Here is a 23534-nt window from a genome sequence, read left to right on the forward strand (position 1 = left end):
AGTTAAATTGGTTAGGCCATTTGCAACCTCGTGTGGTCCCCAACCTTTGTTGACCCTTAGACTAGCATTAATTAATTAATTAATGCTAGTCTAGAGTGTCCTAGGATCAAAACTAACACCAACTGACCCCTAAAGCCCAGCTGGCATAACTTATCACAACTTTTGCCTTTGACACCCACTGCATCCTCAGGGTCCTTGGCCTGTTACCATAAAATAATTGCCATGTGCATCACATGTGCTAAACAACCTTGCACATTCGATTAATAACTTAATCAAATGTTATCGACAAGATTAAGCATCTCAAAACTTCACATCCTCGTGACAGACCTCCCCCCTTGAAACCCCTGCAATCGTCCTCGATTGCATTGCACTATGCCAAAGAAAAAGCATTGCACCGAAATTTCCATAAGGCATCATAGTCACAACATTGGCCACTTATCCGACCATTCCACATGCCCCAAACATTGGTGAAAAATTTCAGCCAACATAAACAATCCAGATCTATTGCTAGAAACCCATTGGATACCTCCATAGCTCATGTTTCTCAATTATTCTGACTCTCAACCATAGAAAAGTATTAATTCAGCATAAAGCATGGCTGAAACTATCAACGGCATTTACTAACATGATGTTGTCCATGGAACCAATTGTAAACCATTGAAAACTAAGCATAATCTGATCATAAACTGATCACTTGCTGATCTGAGAACTGATCACAAACTATTGCAAATGTGACCCCAAAATGATCACAAACTCATTGCAAAAACTGACCAGCATACAATGCAGAACTGATCCCAAAAGTGACCAGCATCTAGGTAAACCTGCAACAACTGAGAATGGTCTATCAAGTCATCCTCTTCTATCCATTTGGCATCCATTGGTGAATAATTCTGAAATTTCACCGGGTATCTCTTGGAAATTTTACCTTTGACCTTTCTTCCCTCATGTGCCAAAATCTGCTCGGGTACCAAAGTCTCATTGAGGTCCTCAACCTCAAGCTAAATTCAACAAACATATCCTCTCGCACATCACCATGAAAAGGCCTCAACAAACTAGCATGAAAGGTATTATGTATCCGCCAATTTGGAGGTAATTTCAATCGATATGCCACATTGTTGATCTTCTCCAACACCTAGAAGGGCCCATAGTATCAAAAGTGAAGTGTTTGCTATTTTTAAAACTTTTCATGCATTTGTGACCACTTAGACACGTAGAAAACTAAAATGCTTGAGAATTGATAATGGGGGTGAGTTCACATCTATTGAATTCAAGTCTTTTTGTGACTTGCATGGAATTAAGAGGGAGCTTACAGCAGCCCTTCTTCAAATGGGATGCCTGAAAGATATAATAGGACTTTATGTTAGAGAGTTCAGTGCACGCTGTCCACTGCTAATCTCCCTTATGAATTTTAGGAAGAGGCACTCAAAACCGCGGTTCACATTTGCAGCCGCTCTCCAGACAGGTCCTTAAATAATGGCATCCCTAAGGAGCTTGGTCTAGCAAATCGGCCTCATATGACCATTTACGCATATATTTGGTTGTGATGCTTTTGTGCATATTTGAGATGAGCTGAGGAACAAACTTGACCCAAAATCCACCAAAGACATTTTCATGGGCTATGGTGATGAGGGTGAATTTGGCTACAGAGTGTGGTTACCTCAATCCAAGAAAATTATTCATAGCCGTAATGTTGTGTTTAATGAGAAAAATTTGTTGAAAGGTACTTTAGCCTCTAATGAAGATATGAAAAAAGTCAAATTTCAGAATTTGCAGCCACCTACTACTTCAGATGATGAGTGTCATGGTGCTATACCACAGGCTGAAACTGATGATCAGCCGGTTATTTTTGAGCCAAATGATGATGGACAGCAAAAAGAAGCACAAGGAGGTCATGGACAGCAAGATAGACTTGCTGATTATGAAAATGAAGATGCTGTACAGCATGAACAGCACGCTGAAAATGGCTTACAGCAGCCAATAAATGCTGAAAATGACATACCTCCAGATGTAGACCCAATTCCTAAAAATGTAGATCATTGGGTACGCACATCTACACGCGTAAGAAGGCAACCACACAAGTATGACCCCTCCTTGCATTATGTGACGCTTACAGATGAGGGTGAGCCTCTTACATACAAAGAGGCCAAGTCATGCAAATTCAGCAGTAAGTGGGAGCTAGCTATGCAGAAAGAGATTAAATCTCTATATGCTAATGACACTTGGGATCTTGTGTCGTTGCCCAAAGGAAGAAAGCCTCTTCCAAACAAATGGGTTTACAAAGCAAAGACAGTTGATGGGAAACCCAAGTACAAGGCAAGACTGGTTGCTAAAGGGTATGCATAGAAGGAAGGAATTGACTTCCGAGAGGTCTTCTCACATGTTGTGAAGATGACCACTCCACATGTGCTTTTTGCTCTCACTGTTGTATTGGACTTAGAGCTGCACCAAATGGATATGAAAACAGCTTTTATGCATGGTGACATTGATAAGGAAATCTACATGAAACAGCCCGAGGGCTTTGTAGTTCCTAGAAAAGAGCAGATGGTGTGTAAACTAAAACGCAGCCTATATGGGCTGAAGCAAGAACCACGGCAGCGGTACAAAAAGTTTGACACTTTTACGCTATCTCATGAGTTTACATGCAGCCGTGCAAATCATTGTTTGTACATGAAAAAGGATACAGACAGTAGCCCCATCATACTTGTTTTGTATGTGGATGATATGTTGCTAGCTGGGAAAAGAAAGACTAGCTTGGATGCTCTCAAAGATCAGCTGAAATCAACCTTCTCCATGAAAGATTTGGGGAATGCGTAGCATAATTTGGGCATGAGGATTCGCAGAGATAGAATGCAGAAATTGTTGTTTTTATCTCAAGAAAAGTAAATTGAAAAGGTATTGGACAGATTTAACATGGTTGAAGCTAAGCCTTTTGGGGTATCCTTACCTCCTTATCTTAAGCTTAGTAAAGCCAACAGCCCAAAAGATGGCGTGGAAGCCAATGCTATGAAGGGAGTTCCTTATGCATCAACTTGTGGCTCTCTTATGTATGCTATGGTTGCTACTCGTCCACACATTGCTCATGCAATGGGAGTTGTCAATAGATTTATGTCAAATCCTACGAAACCACATTGGGAAGCTGTCAAGTGTATTCTTCGATACCTAAAGGGTACACAAAGAAAGTGTATTTGCTATGGGCACGGTGCACTTAGTTTGCAAGGTTATTGTGATGCGGACATGGCAGGTGACTTGGACACTCGTAGATCCACTAGCAGGTATGTCTTTACAGTTGCTGGTGGGGGCGTTTCTTGGTGTTCCAGGTTGCAAAACATCGTAGCACTGAGTACTACTAAAGCTGAATACATATCAACTACTGAAGCTTCTAAGGAAGCTATATGGTTGAGCAAACTTGCAGAGAATCTCAGCATGTCTATGGGTACTACAGTATTGGGATGTGATAGCCAGAGTGCTGTGTATCTCGCTAAGAATGCCATGTATCATTCATGCACAGAGCATATAGATGTGCGATATCACTTTATCAGATAAATTCTGAAAGATGGTCTAATCACATTGACCAAGATCAAAACACAGGACAACTCTCCAAATGTTCTCACTAAAAGTCTAAGCAAAGCTCAACATCAGCATTGCATACGACTAGTGGAAGTTGGTTAGAGGTTCACTTCGGAGTTCAGACCTTTAAGTGGGAGGTTGTTGGGATAAAGGCCCTTTCTCACCTCTGTGTATAGTACACGTACATTATTTAGTTGTACATGTGAATGCACCCTTACGTGCCCTAAGTATAAATACATTTTATTCTTTGTGTACCAACATGTTGTTGGTACACTCAAGTCTAATCATACTTTCACTCTCTCTTCGTCACTCTTACTCCTCCAACACACTACACATTATACACCATAGCAAAATAGTCTTGCCGAGTGCGAGAATAGATCTCTTATGGAGATAGCCAAAAGTATGCTTAAAGGAAAGTCTTTGCCAGATAAGTTTTGGTTGGATGTGATTCATACACCTTGCTATGTGCCGAATCATTCACCTACTCCAGTATTAATGACTATCATATGGCTCTTTTTACATGCTTACAGGCCTCAAAAATTGATTAATACACTTGATAATTGCGAAGTATCAATGTGTTATTACAATTCGTACAAGTAGGAGCCAGGGTCTCATAAAAATAATAGACCTAAAATGTTACAAAAGTTGTTACTTTATCAAAAATTTGCGAGACTCTTTTTTTCCTCTCTTCCTTGCAAACAAATAGCATTAAAAAAATCAAGACGGGCATCAAATGGAATTAAATTTTGAAGTAGGCACTCCAAACTACCCATCTGAAATAGATGCAAGATAAATGACTCATCCAGAGTCTACCAAGCACATTGAAGCAACAATGAATTTTTAGCTCAACCCCCCCTCTCAAGCCCAAAACCAAAACCAAAAAAGGATTGTCAAAATAGCTCAAGCCCATTTTTTGCCCCAAGGCATCCCACCCCAAAGTAGCCAAGACCTCAAACAAAGGGTAATGACCTACCAAGACTATAGAGGTGATGATTATCTTACCAAGGGTACCCAAAGGGCTCACCCCTAAGCACCCTTTGTTCAATGCCTTGGCCTCTGTGGGGTGACCCTATGGGCTCCCTTGGTAAGATAGTCATCGCCTTTGTAGTTTTGGTAGGTCACTAGGCAACTGATGTGCATCCTTTTCCCGATGCCTTGGTTGCATTAAGGTAAGACACCTTGGGGAAAATTTTGGGCTTCAGCTTGTTAGTAGATTAGTCAGCTCAGTGAGTCTATGCATATGTATTTGTGAACATAGGAGATTATTTTAAACAATTTTTTGGTGCTTCTTTTTGTAGTTTCCCGCTTTATTTTATGGTAGACCAACATTTTATGATTATTTTGTTGCTAGCCAACCTGATGCAATGACTCACCAGCTGAGAAGCCATTGACACTAGCTCCCTCCCTCCAACAGGACCTGCACTAAGTATGTTCATTGTTGACAATGATGAACAAGGAGAGGGAGCCTAGTCTATATATAGGCCATAGCCATGAAAAAGTCAGCCAGCATTAGGTGGCCCAAAAATATGCAATTGGCCAAATAAATAATGACAAGTAGGCCACAATCCAGTGCCACAACCACAAGCCAAATCATGACTAGTAAATAATGTATCCAACCCATTGAATCAACATAGACTCACAGATAAACCGACTAATCTACTAACACTTTACATCCCTTGGTAAGATCTTTGATCGTGTATTTGAAGCCCTAGCTGTGACACATCTCTTGTCACCAAAGTATGATGTGCTCTAGACTAATATCCTTGCCTCTCCTACAAGGAAGACTTTCACTTGGAAAGAGCTAGTCCAAATGGTGCTTGAGCGAGATACACATCATAAGGAGAGATTATGGCAAAGCCAATGCATATAGCCATGTCTTTGCAATGGCATCAAGTAAAGGACAAGCCAAGTAAAAGAAAGGGAAGAAGTCCAAGAAACTGAAGTCAACTTTAAACTCATACAAAATTTAGAGGGGAAGTGCAAAGGATATCCCAAGTGTCCATACTCACCTTCATCCGAGAGCAACTACTTCTCGACCTACACTAACTATTACACTTGAGTCAATGTTTCTTCCCATCCATGAGATGGAGGAGCTTTCTTCAATTGTCTCGTCTTCTAGGAGGACTAGGCTCATCAACAATGGCACATTGAGTCGTATGACTCTTCCAAAAGATTGGCTCCAAGTTCTCCATTTATCAAAGAGTGCAGTCATTGTCGATAGCATCTCTTCAGTATCTATTTGTGGTGTTGGCACCTTGCCGCTATTGCCTAACCGTCCATCAAGCTCCATCTCAAAGGTCCTAAATATTCCCGCCTTGGGCTTCCATCTCCTCTTAGTTCATGGCTTTACAAGACTCAATACCTCGGTTGTCGTCACCGAGCAAGCTATCTTAGTTAAGGATTCTTCTTCCCAAGCCATTCTTGCTATTAGCATACATGTGTCTTGAACCTTATCTCCTACCTGTGAGCCTTAGTCTGACTCAAACAAGGACATTAGGAGCTCTAACATTGTCTGTGTCTCTCATTTTAGTGCTTTAGGCACTTAAGATGGAGGCCCAAGGATATGTTAGTGCAATTCTTTTTTGGCACTGTAGGCTGTCCTAGGCACCCACTTTATGGGCCCTGCCACTTGATTACCAATTGTAGCCCCAATTTGCCGATTTATGGACGGCCTACCCTCTCATGCATTCATTACATCATTATTATCATCCAATCACCCCTCATTCTCTTTCACCTTGCTACTGTTTGGCACCTACACTAACGCTCAGTGCTATGTGTTGGGGCTGACCATTGCAACCTTGTATCTTTCAATGATTGCAGTCAATTTGTTCCTTCTCTCCTACATTCATTCAATCTCCTTCTCTCAGTGTTCGCTTTCCCTTTCCTTTCCATTGTGCACTCTCACATGTATGAAGATATGCTAGGGTTTGCATAGAAAAAACACAAAATGTATGAACACAACTAAACACAACAACTGAGACAATAATGCAATATATATAAAGCGAGTACAGAATGCTCAAGGGTAAAGCTGTCTTAAAGCCAACGGTTCTCATGGGAGTGGGCTGAGGGAGGTGTCAACGTGTGATGTCCATCGAAGACGAATCCTAAGTGCAATAACAATCAATCAAAGCAAAGATTCATGAAGAAATTTTCTGAAAAAACAAAAACGACCTGCTGTAGATGGAAATGCAAATCACACCAATGCTGGAAATGGAATGGCAGTAGGCTAGAAACCAGAACGCAGCAATCTCTGGGACTGGAATTGGTAAATGCAGCAATGTAACTGCTTGAAGATAATGGCAGCTGATCACCAATAACAATGGAAGGCTAGCAACAATTATAGACCATGTAGCAACAGTTGCTAGGGGATAGACAGCTAGTGGAAGAGGGCTAATGGCTGAAACCTACAAGGCAAGGATAGGCTCAATAGTGCGCAACCTATCTATTTATAGATGCAAAAGGATCCTCCCAAATTAGGTTTTTGCTTATGGGACACAAAAACTCTCTAGGACCATGCACCGTTCAATGAAACTTTTCATAATTTACATGTTTTGGGGCTGTTTTAAAGAGCTAATCAGTTTGTAATGCATTTGTAGCTCAACAACAAGATATCAAAGCCACTCATGGGGGTTGGAGTTTTCGAAGGAGCAATCTATCCAAGTTACCAACCAACTAGACACCCTCTCAGGAGGGCTGCAGACCTATATTTTCAGATCAAGGCGGCATGTTTCTTTATCTACCTCAACTAAATTGTGAGAGTGCGCAATGGAAAGGAAAGTGAACACAAAGAGGAGACAGAGAGAGAAAACAGGTGAGAGAAGGAACAATGTGACTGCAATGGCCAAAGATACAAAGCTGCAAGAATTAACCCCAACACGCAGCTCTACACACCAATGTGGGCACCAGATGGTAGCAACAAGGTGAGAGAATGAGGACAACTAGCTAATCATAAAAGATCAATGATGGATCATGAGAATGGAATGGCAGGCCGCCAATATATAGACAAACTAGGGCCACAACTATAGTAAAGTGACCATGCCCAAAATATGGGCGCCCAAGATAGTCAAAAGTGCCCAAAAAGAAATGCACTAATGTGCTCTCCCTCTAAAGTGCCTGAAGCACATAAAATGAGAGGCAAATACAATGTCAATGTTAGCAATCGTGTTTGTCATGCCTTGTCATCTCCTACCTATCAGCCTTACTCCAAGTCAGACAAAGACTTTAGGAGCTCTGACTTGTCTGTCACTTGTTTTGACGGAGCAGACAACTCATTCTAAAGCACTCAATTTATTGCCTTTCAGTGCATTTTCTCCTTCGATTGGGATTTTGTGAAGATTCCCCGGGCAATTTCAACATAGATCAATTTGCCTCACTTGCCATAAATTGTCCACCCTTTCTGGGATTTTTCTAAGCACTTCTAGCATTTTTACCAACATTCAAGGTTGTTAGGTACAAAAGGTACGATACAGTATAGTACTAATTCGTACCTTTAAGATAAAATCTAAGGTATGGTACGCTATTAGTACGCAAGAAAAAATTGCCTTGGTTATTTTGGACTACATATGATGTTGCACACGTTTAGGGCTAAGATGGCAATGTCACTTAAGTTAATAAGGTGAATATACAAGGGTAACAAGACAAAATTACATACCGTACGATACAGTACGAACCGTATGGAATGAACCAGTCCATACATAGTATGAATGCAACTAAGCCAACATTAAATGTTGGTCAACCATGTTTTGGCCCCAAATTGCAGTCAGCCAGTTTTTATGGTTTATGCCTATTTATTTGGCACTTCTCCCACCTAGCAAACATATAACTTCCTCCTCCCTTGGCAGGTGCATACTCCAACTGTGTCATCCTCCTCCGTCTTTAATATTAACATCATCATCAGCCTGATTTGGTGCCCTCACTAACATTGTGGGCCCCGTGTAGGCACTGATCAATCCTTTTGTATTCAGCCGTCTTTCCATGTTCAGTGCAGATTTCTTTCTTCTTTTCTTTCCTCTATCTCTATGTTCGTGTTCATGCATCCATTGCCCACTCTCACATGGTATTATCACCTGAGAGAGACTTCTCAACTCTCCTTCAAACGGCAACAAGATTATCATGAAGACTATTGCACAGATCGTGAAGGAGGAGGTCACCTAGACCATGTGTTCGGGAACCCCCTCCTCCAGGTTCTCTCCACGTTTCTTAGAAGGCCCGTTCCGCTGACCTCAGAAAGCCATCCACAGCACCCTCTATATACGTGCATGTACTCCCTTCTTTGCCCAAAGAAGACCATCTTAATGGTTCCAACTACTCGTTTTGATTGTGTAAGGTGGAGTCTATCCTTGATACCTTCGATCTTTGGAAGTTTGTTACCCATCCTATTCCCCGTGAAGTGGAGGATCCTACTATTGGATCGTCGATGGATAGTGTGGCCTATGGGATTCGCTCAACTCTAGAGCTCAATCTTTTCTCTTTATGAGCTTACAAGATTCTGTCCTAGTGCATATGTGCATGTTCTAGAAAGTAGCGGACGTGTGGACAAAGCTTGCTTCTTTGTACCATTAGAAGACATTTTCCCACCAGATTACTCTTGAGAAGAAATTACAAATACTCGCTATTGATGATTCTCCTTCCATGAGGGATCATATCAATAAGTTGTAGGATATGTAGGATGAGCTTGCATCCCTTGGCAGAATGATCTCTTCAAAGGATATGTCTATGATTCTTTTGACTCAATTGCCATCTCCCCGGTTTGATATCTTCTACACTAGCCTTCTTACATCAAGGACCTCATCTTCAAGCTCTCCGAATATGGGCATTTAGGCTTCTCCGAATATTTCTTGAGAGCTTGAAGGCACAGTATGGACATTTAGGCTTCTCCGAATCGGAGTTCTTCAAGCTCTGACTCTAATTCGGAGAAGCCTAAATGCCCATATTGTGGGAAGGAGACACGTCCAAAGGAGAAATGTTGAAAGGCATATCCTCACCTTCAACCAAGAGAGAAAGATGGAGCTAAAATATCCAAGTCTTCTACCTCTACTCCAGAGGTTATCTCATGAGTCATTGTTCCTTCATATTATTGAGTTCCGGGAGCCTCCTTCAGTGGTTGCCTTGTCTTCTGAGAAGCCTTGGCTGGTTGATAGTGGAGCTTCTCATCATATGACTCCACAAGGTGGATTTGTTGTAGGATCTATGCCCTTTTGAGGGTTGTCACTGTTGGTGATATTATATCAGTTGCCTATTGGTGGTATTGGTACTTTTCCTTTGCTTCCCAACCGTGCTTTGAGCTCCCTTTCACAAGCCCTTTATGTTTCGAACTTGGGTTTTCCATTCCTCTCAATTTATGGGCCTACTAGGCTTCATACCCAGGTTGTCTTCACTGAGCACACCATTTGTATTGAGGATTCTTCGATAGGGGCTGTTATTGTGATACATTGGCAAGAGAGAAAGCTTTAGAGGTTCCATTTCTCTTCTCTTATGTGGGGTCTTTCAAGGCAATTGTCTATTGCTACATCTGTTCCCCCTTGTGCATCATCGTTTCCACAAGCTCCTTCCCATCCCCCACCCTCTCCTCTAGTGGTTCCCTCGTACCCTCCATCCCTTTCAAAGAGGATCAATCTCCATGATGTGGCTGTGGATTTCCTAGTCCCTAGTGCTTGAGAGGGGGTTTTCCACAATCATGAGGAGCTTCTTCATCGGAAATCTTCATTAACAAACTTCATCGACATTGGCATTCCTCTTGCCACCCCAAGATCCATTTCTCCCTTAGCCTTCCACTACGTCCACAATCTGAGAGGGCATGTTAGCAATCATGTTTGTCATGCATTGTCATCTCCTGTCTATGAGCCTCAGTCTAAGTACAATGAGGACTTCAGGAGCTCGAACTTGTCTATCACTTGTTTTGACAAAGAAGGCAACTCATTCTAGAGCACTCAGTTTATTGTCTTTCAGTGCATTTTCTCCTCTAGTCGGGATTCTGTGTACATTTCTCGAGCAGTTTTTGCATACATCAATCTGCCTCACATCTGCTAGATATTGTTTACCCTTTTTGGGATTTTTCTTAGCATTTTTGGCATTTTTACTAAAATTTAGTGTTAGTAGGCCATATTTTGGCCCTAGATTGCAGTCAGCCAATTTTTTATTTGGCACTTCTTCCACCTCGCAGACATTATCTTCCTCCTTCCTTGGCAGATGCACCCTCCGACCATCATCTTCCTCTCTCTCCAATGTTGCCATCATCATCAACCTAATCTAATGCCTTCACTGAGGTTGCGGACTGTGCACGGACTGATCAATCCTCCTTTTGTATTCAGCATTCTTTCCTTGTTCAGTGCAAGATTTATTTCTTCTTTTCATGCAATCTCTCTCTATTCCTTTGTCTCTATGTTCATGTTCCTTCTTCCGTTGTACACTCTCATAGTCAAAGCTCCTAATGTCCTCATCCTACTCTGACTCAGGCTCACAAGCAAGAGATGACTACATCACACACACTATACCCATGATTGCTAACACCCCCCCCTCTCTCAGATCTTGGATGTGATAGAAGGCCAAAGGAAATGCGGATCCGAGGGTGGCAAGAAGAGTGTCAATGCCAATTATGTCTATCGATAAAAAAAGCCAGCCAAGGAGCAAGACCCCCTCTCCAAATAGAAATCCAATCAAACAAAAGGCCACCAAAACCCAATGGAAATAGAGAGGCCTCAAACAGATCACTCCTAAAAACTCCAATTAGGGAAGGGTGAGTCAAGCCTCTAACCCAACAATGAGACAATAGTGAGGAACTACTAAAGGCACCATAAGTTACATAGAGACAAAGACCAAGGGCCAAGCGACAAGGGATGGTAGCTTGATGACGAAGAAAAGAGGTTGCCGCATGAAAGAAAGGCCCAAAGTAGACTAGAAGTACTAAAGAAACTCCTCACAATCCTAGGAAGTCCCCTTGGAAACACAAAGAACTAAGGAATTCATAACCACAGCACCGATATCGTCCCCCTCTAAAAGGGATAGGGAGTACAAGGGAACCACTAGAGCTGATAGTGGGGGATAGGATGGAACCTATGGGGATAAATGGTTCACAATCAAGAACAAGTGCAACTACAATAATCTACCTCAAAGGGCCCTGCACAATGAAAGGGAAATGGAGCATAGATAGTCTCTCTCCTCCTGCCAACCATATGTCACCAGCAATATAATACCCTCTGACAAACACAGATACTAAAACAAATCACATCGGGGAGTCATATGACTCAATGCACCACTGTCAAGGAGCCAAGGCTGCTCAAAAGAGGAGACAATCGAAGAAGGCTCCTCCACCTAATAAGTATGTAGAAACACTGACTTGGTAGTAATAGTGGGTGACGAAGAGGTAGACAAAGACTCCGATGTAGATCCACTCTTTGCTCTCAAACGAAGGTGAGGGTATTTCCTCTAGCGCTTCTCAGGGTGTGAGGTCTTTCCACAATGAGGACACATGGGATATCCGCTACGCTTCCCTACAAAAGTTATAGCAGAGTCGAAAGATGCAAGAATCTGTCTCATTGTGACGTGTATCTTGCCTAAACACCAATCGGACTAGCTCCTCTCAAGTAAGAGTCCCTCGGACGAGAAGTGAGAAGACATATAGAACACGCCATATATCAGTGATGGAAGATGCGAGAAGTGTCACAACTAGGTCCTTCAAAGAAATTTCCGTACCAATGGATACAAGCTCTGCTAGCCTGCCTATGTTAGTCATGTCAGTCTGTTATCTCCTTGATGTGAGCCCCTATCAGAGTTTGACGAAGACATAGGAGCTCTGGCAGTTTGGGCACATTTTCTTTATTTGTTGGCTTTCTATGTGCATTCCTAGGCCAATTATTGCCTTCCACAGTCTATCTACACCTGCCAAACATTGTTATTGCAATCTGGGATTTTTTCGGGTTATTCCCTTTTTTTTGTCATTTTTCTTCATTGACCAACATTTATTATTGGTCAGCCAGGACTTTTGGCCTCCTCTAGATCAGGTTGGCCAATTTTTTGATGTTTTGGCTATTTATAGCTAACCTCTCTACTTGGCAGACACACTCTCTCTTCAGTCTTCAATCTTCCCTTTGCAGGTGTACACTCTCACACTCCGGCTCTCCATGCTTGGCGCTACTGTCATCGTCATCTTGATTTGGTACCCTCACTAACGCTTTGGGCTGCATGCAGGGACTAATCAGTCCATCATCATTGTATCACCATTCTTCTCCAGTCAATGCCGTATTCTTCCCTCATCTTCGACTTCCTCTCTCTCTCTCTCTCTCTCTCTCTCTCTCTCTCTCTCTCTGTGTGCTTCTCTCTATGTTCGTGTTTCTCTTCCGTTGCACTCTCTCACATGGTATCATCGCCTAGGTGAGAACATAGTCTGGAGATTTCTTGCAGAAGAGCAAGTTTTCATCACGGGGGAGCAGCTTGAATTTCCAACACTACTACATTTATTGCCCGAACAGGTGGTCCCTTGCCTATTTTATACCCCCAGGAAGCCAGGTGATAGTCTATAGAGACCAAGTGACAACTTTCTGGCATCAAACAACTCGCCCTGTTTAGCAACAACCCTTTGCTGTCCAAAAGAAGCCTGCATAGAAATGTCCCTCCTATACTTACAAGCATACCTGTCTACTAGCTCAATGGCATGGAATAGTGTGGCGGGTTTTTGGGCCATAGCATCAACTGACAAATTAGGCTCCATACCATATATATACTTATACAACTTTGCATCATCCCTCACATTCTCTACATACATGGTAAGATTCAAAAACTGATTTGTATACTCTCTAACTGATAGGCTTCTTTGGTCCAACTGATACCATCTTCTAGCCACCCTTTCTTTCTCAATGCGAGATACGAACACCTGAGCCATCTTAGCTTTGAATTCCTCCCAACTATCTACCTACTGATTTTCCCTCTTTATATACCTCCACCATGTATGAGTAAAGCTCTCAAGGTGAAGTATAGCAAAGTGAATCTTTTGGTCATCTGATCTACGGAAAATGTCAAAGTAGTATTGGATGTAAAGTCCCTTAATCTCCATGTGTCTAAACTTATAGGTATGAACACACCCTTATTTATACCCTAACATATAAATACTTTTTATTCTTTGTGTACCGTCACTTAACTAGTACACTTATCTTGGGATTCTCTCACTCTCACTCTCAGCATTGCTTCTACTCCATTTTTGTCTCGCACTTCATGGTACACTCAGTATCCAACTGCTTCAACTCATATGCTGAAGACTCCCTACGTTTAAAAAGCTTGATATGTTTTCCGGCCACTGGAATCCTTAGAGCTGTCCCGTCCATCTCATTTAATGCATAGCTAGCATTGTCAAAAACAAAGCTTACCACATATGGACCAAACCACCGCTTTATCATCTTCTGACCGGCACTATGCTGATTTTCCAAGCTGCTGTCATAAACCAGCACCCAATCCCCTTCTTGTATAGCTCGTGGTCAAAGTCTGTGTCGCTTGTCAAACCTCTTCTTGTTCTTGATCCTTGTAGTCTTCAACTTTTTCATGCCTGTCTCAATATCTTCAAGCCTTCTTTCTAACTTTCTAATGCGTAGGACCAGCAACTCTTCTCTATTCAAACCCTCTTCCCATGGTAGAACACTCCAAGTAGCAATAGTCTCCTCAATAGGCATGATTGGCTGTTGTCCATACATTAATTCAGCAAGCATATACCCTGTAATTACACACTAAGTGGTCCTATCAGCCCACAAAGCAAAGAGTAACACTCTTAGTACTCTTTCACCCTGTCTTTGCATGACTTTGCTAATGCCTTAATGATAGGCTGATAACCCCTCTCACTTTTGCCATTTGCTTCAAGATTATAGGCTGAAGTTAAAGCCAGCTTGATATCCAATCGTGGAAAGAAGTCACAAGCCTCATCTGCATCCAATTCTCCTCTATCAACAACCACTTTACCAACACAACCATACTTGCAAAAGACTTCTTCCAATAAGAACATGCAAACTATTTGACTAGTCTTTGTACTAAGAGCTCGACCTTCCACTTGATTTGTCAAGTCTCCTCGTGCAAGCACAAGATATCTCATATTCCATAAACTTGTAGGCATAGTAACCAAATCAACTACCCATTCGTAATGCATAGACGATGGATAAGTCGGTTCCAACCCATCCCTATGTTTTACCGTAGAATACATCGAACAGCCACTGCATGATTCCACATAATGCTTCACATCTTTATACATGTTCTACCACCAATACTTCTCTTGATCTTGGCAAATGTGCCTCTCTCCTCTATGTCCAGCCCATAGACTTTCATAAAACTCCTGCATCACCTATTGTTGAGAAGCCCCATCTCCCAATACACGTACTGGAGCTCCTCTCTTTTTCTTTGCATGCTTCCATAAATATCCATCTTTCAAGAAAAACCCATAAGCTTTTCTTTTAATCCTTTTGAATTCAACTTCTGACCACTCAACCTTCTTTGTCATGAGGCTGAGATATTGGCTTATTTTTAGCCAATCATCCTCATACAACTCTTCCAAAAATTGTGTTCTCACTGAAGCGTAACACTGATGATGCTCTTTCTCTACTACCCATCTATTCTTCATGGCTGTAAGTTCTTTTCTTACTGCTGAAATCCCTATTACAACAGTTGTACCTACTGTATTTGCTGTTATGACAATTGTACCGGCATTAATGACAGTTGTACTTGCTATTCTCAGATCTGTACCTGCAGTAACAACAGCTGCATACTCATTCCCTCCTGTCATAAAGTCGTTTTCAGCACCTATCACATTGTCCTCTTCATCTTCCATCAACTCCTCTTCATCGTCAAACCTTGCTTGTGGGGTTTTCTCTACCTGCAATATGCTGAAAATCAGGGTTAAGTGACTTTATATATGCAATCCACCATAACATGGCAATATCAGGAGTTGAGCAATTTCCTATCATGCCCAATAGAGGTAGACAATCAATCTCTACCACTACATGAGCTCTCTTTTGACTTGAGAATACCGTCGTTGCTATTCATTGAGGACCTTTGCTCGAAACCAAATGGCATACCTATTCCCATCAGTATCATCCTAACCCACTACCAAACCAATGCCAATTGGGCTTGTATCCACGGTAAGAATAATAGGCTGCCCATTCTCATGATTTGCTCTCTTTAGTGTTAGGGCTGAAATCAATAAGCTCTTTAACTTCTGAACTGCCTTCGTATATTGTTTACCCACCAAAACTTTTGCCCTTTTCTCAAGAACTGATATAAACTTTCAGCCACATGAGCAAAATGTGGAATCCATATCAAGTAAAAGACACATGCACCCAAAAATCTTCTTACCTCGGATACATTCGAACATGCTCCCGCATCCTGCTTATGGCATCAATCTTTACTGGTGAGGGCTTTCTCCCATATGGTCCACACATATGCCCAACAACTAATACTTCCTCCACTCCAAAAACCAACTTGTCTCCTGAAAGAGTCAAATGCACTTCTTCAAGATGGCTTAAAATTCTGTCACAATCAACAATATGATCAGCCACAAACCTTTACATCCCTGCTCATTCAGCTCTTCATTCCTCTCATGGATATCACACTCTTTTATCGGCACATCATCAAGAAAGGGTAAGGTCAACTAAGGGATATACTCCCTCAAAACTTTATGCATAGCATTCATCATATACGCCACTGAATTGATTGCTCCCTATGGAAGTGTACACATCCTAACCAATCCAAGCGGTGTCTTCATGGTAGTGATATCCCAGCTTTCCAATGCAATCTGGAACTGATCATATCCTGAATATAAATCACCCATAGAGTAAATTGCCTTACCTGCAAATGCTTCTACAAATTCATCCATAACCGGGCCTGATCCAACATTCCTTATGGTGACTTTATTAACTGGTTATAAATCCTATATAAACCTCAAAGCACCATTCTTCTTTGAAACAGTAAACCACCAATTCAAATATGGAGCTGAATAAGGCTCCAAAATCCGCATTCTGATCTTCTCGTTCAAAAGCTCCAATAGCTTAGGCAAATATGCCTGAGGCACTAGAATAGACTTTAAATTCCATGGCACATGAGGTACTGTCATAGTAACAGAAAACAGCCGGAATGGCCCCTCAACACGCAGAATCACCGTTCTCGGCACGAAGCCGTCGTGGGACGCGTTGCGAATTGGTGGAACGTTCCCTGTCCCGTTTCAAACAGGAAATGTATTCCTTGCTGCGTTTCCTATCTGAAACGGAACAGGGAACGCCACGTGGCACCCACTTACATTCGGTCGGCCGCTACTCCCGCCCGATCGTCTGCGATTGCGCGTTTCCCCTGCCTCCTGCGTGCTACTCCCGCTCGAGATCGTCTGCCCGTTCCAATCCCCGTGACTAGTCCGCACAGCGCCCCCCGTTCCCTGTTGCCCTGTGCCAGTCCCCGCATCTCCTCCCGCCTCCAACCTCTCTTCTTTCTTCTTCCTTCTCCCTTCTCTTTTTCCTTCTTTCTTCTCTTCACTTCTCCCTTCTCTTCTTCATTCTTCCTTGGACCTTCTCTCTTCTCTTTCTTCTTCTCCTTTTCTCTTGAGTCTTCCTTCTTCTCCAAGTTCCAAGTTCTCCATTCTTCTCCTCTTCTCTTCTTCTTCTCCCTTCTCTCCTTTTCCCTTCTCTCTCGACTCTTGAGTGAATCTTGACTCTTGAGCTTTCTCCCTTCTCTCGAGACTCGAGTTCTCACTTCTCTCGAGCCATTTTTATTTCAATTTTCAGCCTGAAATGGCATCATCTTCCCGCCCCGCTTGTCGGGCTAGTGGTCGAGAAAGAAGATCCGATGATTGGTCATGGTGGGAAGAAATAAATGCTGACCGCCCATTGAGTGGTGGAGAATCTCGACCATGGACTTGCAAGCTTTGCTCATACAAGCGAACTAGTGGAGCAAACAAGGTAATCCATTGAGCCGAGCATTTGTATTTTGAATTTTATTGATTTTAATTTTTCAAAGTTACTTAAATATTAGAATATGGAATACCAATTGCCACTTGTTCCGTTTTATGCATAATCAAGTCCGAGCTCATCTCCTACATGAGCCAAATTCAAAGATACAGTTTTGTCCGAATGTGACCTTGAAGAAGCAAAGGGAGCTTCGTGACCGTGTAGCAGGTCAACAAGCTTATCTTGCATCTAGACCACGACATGCTTTTTTTTATCATGACCACATTCAATTTCATGCATCCAAGTTAGAGTATTTTAAATTTATGTGCAAGAAGATTGGTGAGTATGGCCCTTCCTGTGTACCTCCATCATTAGAGACCTTACACACCACTTTACTCGACAAGGAAAAGCGCCTTGTTGAGCAAGCAACAAGTACTAGAAAGAACATGTGGGCTAAAAATGGAGTTTCCTTGATTGCTGATGGTTGGAGTGATACACACAAGCGATCCATTCATGGTATGGTTGCTTATTCTCATGGGAAAACGTATTTCATATCTTCACATGATGCATCGGGGACAGGAAAGTCAGCAGATGTACTTGCAGCAGACTGGGTTTTAGGTATGGAGCTTATTGGCCCAGAGCATATTGTGGGATTTGTCGCAGATGGAGAGCCCGCAAATAGACAACAGGTGCTATTATCCAGGGATATTATCCGCATATCACAGTTTCATATTTTGTATGGCTCATTGCTTGAACAACCTACTAAAGGATATTGGTAACCTATCATGGATTGCACCTATCATAGAGCAAGGAGCTCAAATGGTTAGCTTTGTTTTAAATCACCAGTTTCTTCGCCACCACTTCTCTTTGCGGTCAAAGAAGACACTTTTAAAATACTCTAATACCACATTTATCTTTAACTTCTTGATGCTAGGCAGATTAAGAGAATACAGTGGTGCCTTGAGACAGTTATTTCTTAGTTATGAGTTTACCTCATCAACAGTGGTCCTACAAGTATTTTATGCTTGGAGAAAGCAAATAACTCCACTTTTTGGGATGATGTAAAGCGGATAGATGCTATGGTATCATCTATTGTACATTTATTGAGGGTTATGGATGCTATGCAACCTTGCATTGGCAAGGTATATGAGGCTATGGATAGGTTGAATGAAAAGGTGCAGGAGTTGGCACCAAATGATGAGACGTATGAGAAGATACACCATTTAGCTGTGACAAGGTGGAACTCTTATAGCTCACCCATGCATGCAACTGCATTTGTTGTGGATCCTGAGTTTCAGGGCAAGGGTCAAGAGAATGACACTGAGGTTATGGATGCATGGAGCCTTATATTGTCTCGTCTAGTGCCTAATCATGGCACTAGACCAAAGATCAGAGATCAGGTTTCATGTTATAAGACCTTTCGGGTTCTTTTGGTTGTGGGGATGCACAGGAGGATCGCTGTAAGATTAAGGCAGCTTTGTGGTGGGAGGACTATGGTTTGAATGGTCCTGAGTTGCAGCAACTAGCCATCCGTATTTTGAGTCAGTCAGTTAGCTCCTCTTGTTTGAAGCAATTGTGGAGTACAACGCTCACATTGCTTCAAAGAAGAGGAACCGTCTTGGTATGGAGAGGGCAAACGACCTAGTATTCGTTAGTGCTAATTTGAGGATGTTATGTAATAGTATGACAACAAAGCCTGATCCGTTCTCAGAGTAGGAGATGCAGCAAGAAGAGGAGACACATGCTGATGTTGAGGGAGATGTAGCAATTCATGGTACACATGATGATGAGGCTGGCACTTCAAGAGTAGCTAGAGCAGCCTCAGATCATGATGATGATCTATGATTTAGTTTACTTATCATGAGTCTCATGATATATGACACATGTACATTGTATATGATATTATAATCATTGATAACAATGTGACACTTGGGCTATTGACAGTTGTGCCATGCCGATATTATATTTGTACTTGAGTCTTGCAGTCTTGCAGTTGCTCTTTGAGCTATTTTGGCATGCCATATTTTGCTTCAGTCTAGAGATTAGACTTTATATTTGTAGCCTTTTTTGGGACAATGAGCATGTTTTTTCAAAGATTAGACTTCATATTTGTAATCTTTTAAGTTTTTTGGCAATGGGACCATAGGCATGTTCTTTCAGCTTAGACTTTAGAGTTTAGTTCATTGTTCATTGTTTTAACATTTATGGCATATGTATTATACATTTTATTATTTATAATTGAATAGCTTACCTCTTGGGCCTTGTAAGTTGCAACTCAATTTCTAATGAGTAGTTTTAGAATGATACATGATATCTTAAAGTTAAAAATTTAAAATGATTTGTCCTTGTGGATTATATACCTTGGATACTACACTCCAGAATCCACATGGATTATGAGTGAAATATTAATTTCTTTTCATGAATTTTAATTTTTTAAATGGCGTTCCCGTTCCCACGTCCCCGTTCCCTAGGTTTGGCATCCCCATTCCCCGTTTCATGTTTCTATGGGTACTGTAAAGATCACCATAGGTGCAACTATGGTGGATCAACACATCCAATTTCATCTGACTGAAACGCAAAGGCTTTCCCATACCTTGCCAACATCTGCAAGAAACAAGCTCTTTCTGCATGCAAAAGAAAGCTTGTATCACCAATTTTCAGCTCTTATAAAGTTTCAGCTGTAAATTTATGTCCTACTCCATGTGGATCCCATAAACTAGGCTATTGAGTCACTTTTTCAGCCAACCCATCGCTTTCAGGCAGTAAAGGCAAAGCCACAAGCTTAACCTTCTTTGCAACCGTTTTATACTTTTGTGTCCACCCTTGCTTCAGCCCTGTTTTGCAGCCCATAACATTCATACTCAGCAAACTCTTGAATGACTTCATACATCTCTAAAGTGTTAACATAAATAACCTCTTTTACTGCCCTGTTTTCAGTACTAATTGCTGCAGAAATTTCAACCACTGTATCGACATCAACCAGCCCTAAAAATAGCCTTGAAATACCTTCATTTGCAGCCATCAAACCATATGTATTCAACTCTTTTTCAGCCCATCCTACATATTTCTTTTCAGCCCTGCACATGGCTGAAATATTCTTAAAACTCCCAAGACTACATGCTGTCCATTCCTGCAATCTAGACACAAACACAGTTTCCCCCTTTCTTGGAGGCATAATTATCTTCCTAGAGGCACTGCCATAGCCTCCACTTACAGCAGTGTTGTCTAAAAACCCTTAAACTCTCGTGCATTAGGTGGCATGGGATTATCTCGCAACCTATCCCGATTGCCGGGATAATTGACACAAACAATGAGAAACTGTACTGCCTTTGTATTGTCTTTACTCCGAACCCGAGCATATAAAGAACCATCATCCAAGGCTTTTGTTTCCAGCCTTGATTCCGAAATATAAGGCTACCCCAAAATCACCAAATAACTACATGAATCCTGCACAAAAAAATGTTATTCGTCCCTAACATCTCCAATAGTCATGGGTACATTCGGACGAGCTGCATAAAGATCCCCTAATGAATTATTTGTTGCTTTGTATGCGCCATCCTCGATCTACATCAATTGGCCAACCTCCATTCTCATACAAGCTACCTGCCATAACATTAATTTCGAAACCATGGTCTAAGAGAGCTATGCAGGGCGTCTCTTTTTCTCCCACTTTAACAATTATCTTTGTTGTAGCACGAGCCCAATGTATTCATTAATAATGACTGCTTGGAATAAAATGAGCATCTTCTTCTTCATGTACTTATTGATGGACATCCCCGTTATACAAAGCCTTCTCTTTATGCTTACTCCTGCCCATAAGACCAATTTCAGCCACAAGCTTGCTGTCTACACTCCCATTTAACCCATTTTCAATATCAACGTGCTTCAAATCAACATCATATGCATCATCATATTCCCTCTGAAGTTGTTTCTCTATGTCTTTGTCAACTTGCATCAATGCTTGCAACATTTCACCATCAAAATGTCTTTTTCGTTTCAGCATATCAATGATTGCAGCATGAAATTCAGGCTTTGCGATTCCAAGAACTTTGTGAAGTGTGAATTCCACTCTACTACCAAGTATGCAATCTTCCAAGACCTTTTTAAGGTTTGTGGCAATCTCAAGATCTAATTGTAACCCATAACCAGCCTGCTTGCCCCTTTTCTTCCCTTCTTGTTTGTTCTCGTGAGATGCATCCTCCATAACATGCTCAGGAATGGCTTTTTCAACCTCTTTCTACTCCTCCATTTCACTTCATGTTATGCATTTAGATAGGCCTGAAGAGGAATGACCAATAGTATCCTCATCTCTTTTTCTCTTTTCTTCCATAAGAGCTTCTTGATTATGAACCTTAGTCAAATAAGCATAGGCTGAAAATGAATCCACTAGTACATTCCATCTTGTTCTTCCTCGTATACTCTGACTTCCATCAGCCAATTCAAACTTTGTTGTTTTGCCTTTTTCCATGCAATCTAATGCCTTCATCCAAACGCGAGATTTTGCTTCAACCATGCCTCCTTTACGAGCTTCTTCGGTCCTTTCAATTCTCAACCCATAAGTGGCTGCATCTATGGCACAAATGTTGTCCTTACTGCCATCTCTTCCAACCTCTTCTACATGCCACCATTTCCAAAGTTTGGGTCTATTGGAAGACCAGTTTCTGTTGTATGTATTTTACCATTTTTCCAAAAGCCTAACCTTTTCAAAGACCAGTTTCTATTGCATGTATTTTACTATTTTTCCAATAGCCTAACCTTTTCGCCTCCGGCCCATCGATAGCTGTCGTGACTCAACAAGCACAGAGACCAACTACGATGGCAGGACATGTTGGGTAGCTGCGACAGCAAGCGACAGGTCAAGTGCGACGGCAAGCAACAGCAAAGCTCACGCGCAACAGGCCAGCGACTATGACTAAACAGGTAGGTCGGCAAGTCAACGGGTGCCACTTTGATAGCTCTTTTTTAGTCAATTTTTTTAAACTTAATTTTTGTTGTCTATCCCTCTTCTGATTGACGAGGATTCATACACATAAGCACAGCTCCCAAATTTGCGCTTTTTTATGCCCAAAATTTTGGGGGGCTTTCCCAAATTTGATATTAGTCATGCATAACAGTTGCATTAGACCGGGAAATTACAAAAATTATGCACATTGATCTTGAAAATTTTAGGGTTTTTCGTGTATCTGTGAAATTTTTCTATGTTGAGTCAAATTTGCTGACTTTGGTACACATTTAGACCCGAGAAATTTGGATCTTTCTGCAAAAACTTTGCTAAATGTGCTTGTTTATGCTCTCGAGAACACATATTAATGCGATTGGGGCAGATTGATCAGTGAAAATTTTAAGGCTTTTGCTGAAATTTGTGAATTTTGGCAAAATTGATGTGTGAAATGTACATTGGGGACATTGTTGAAGCAATCTTGGTGCTGTAAACAATGAAATTCGAGCTTATTATCTGTCACTTGTGAGATTTTTGAAGAAATTGCAAAGAATTCTAGTGTTTTTGTGTATCAAAAGTACTTTTGGGCACATATGTATGAAGTACACATGTTTGGCAGCTAGCATTGAGTTGATATATTGTTGAATATTCATGGTGTATCAGTCTTAGTGATCACTTTGCAAATCTAGGATTGTTGCAAATGTATTTTTTGGTGATATTGCTGAAGTCGGAGTCACCTTGCAGTGATGTATGCAAGAATTATATGTTGAAATCTCAGTTATATTACTGAAAGTCATTCCTTCTACTATTGTACATGATCTTGGATCAAATCTTGCTCTTATCTCCTGAAATTTTGGGCTGAAATTAGCTGAATATTCAGCCTAATATTTACTATCATAAAATACAGCATTGGTACTTGGCACTTTGTTGAACAATGGCCACTAATGCTTCTAGCAACAGTGACACTAAATCCCTTCTCGAAATCAAGAGGTTTGATGGCACTGGCTTTGAATTGTGGAAGGACAAGATGCAAGGCATTTTGTTTCTCAAGGACTGTGATGATGCTCTCTTGGAAATCATGCCTGCAGCTATAACAAATAAGAATTGGGCTAGGCTCAACAAGA

The 23534-nt window shown here is 41.5% G+C and overlaps 1 protein-coding gene across 7 annotated transcripts in view; it reads right to left on the reverse strand.

Moving 5' to 3' along the window:
- LOC148034557 (uncharacterized) overlaps window positions 1–23534 on the reverse strand; it is a 40220-nt gene that overhangs the window by 13757 nt on the left and 2929 nt on the right. The window lies entirely within an intron of this gene.

This window comes from Lygodium microphyllum, chromosome 6, assembly GCF_053477565.2.
Source record: "Lygodium microphyllum isolate KBCC chromosome 6, Lygodium_microphyllum_v1.1.10, whole genome shotgun sequence".
NCBI lineage: Eukaryota > Viridiplantae > Streptophyta > Polypodiopsida > Schizaeales > Lygodiaceae > Lygodium > Lygodium microphyllum.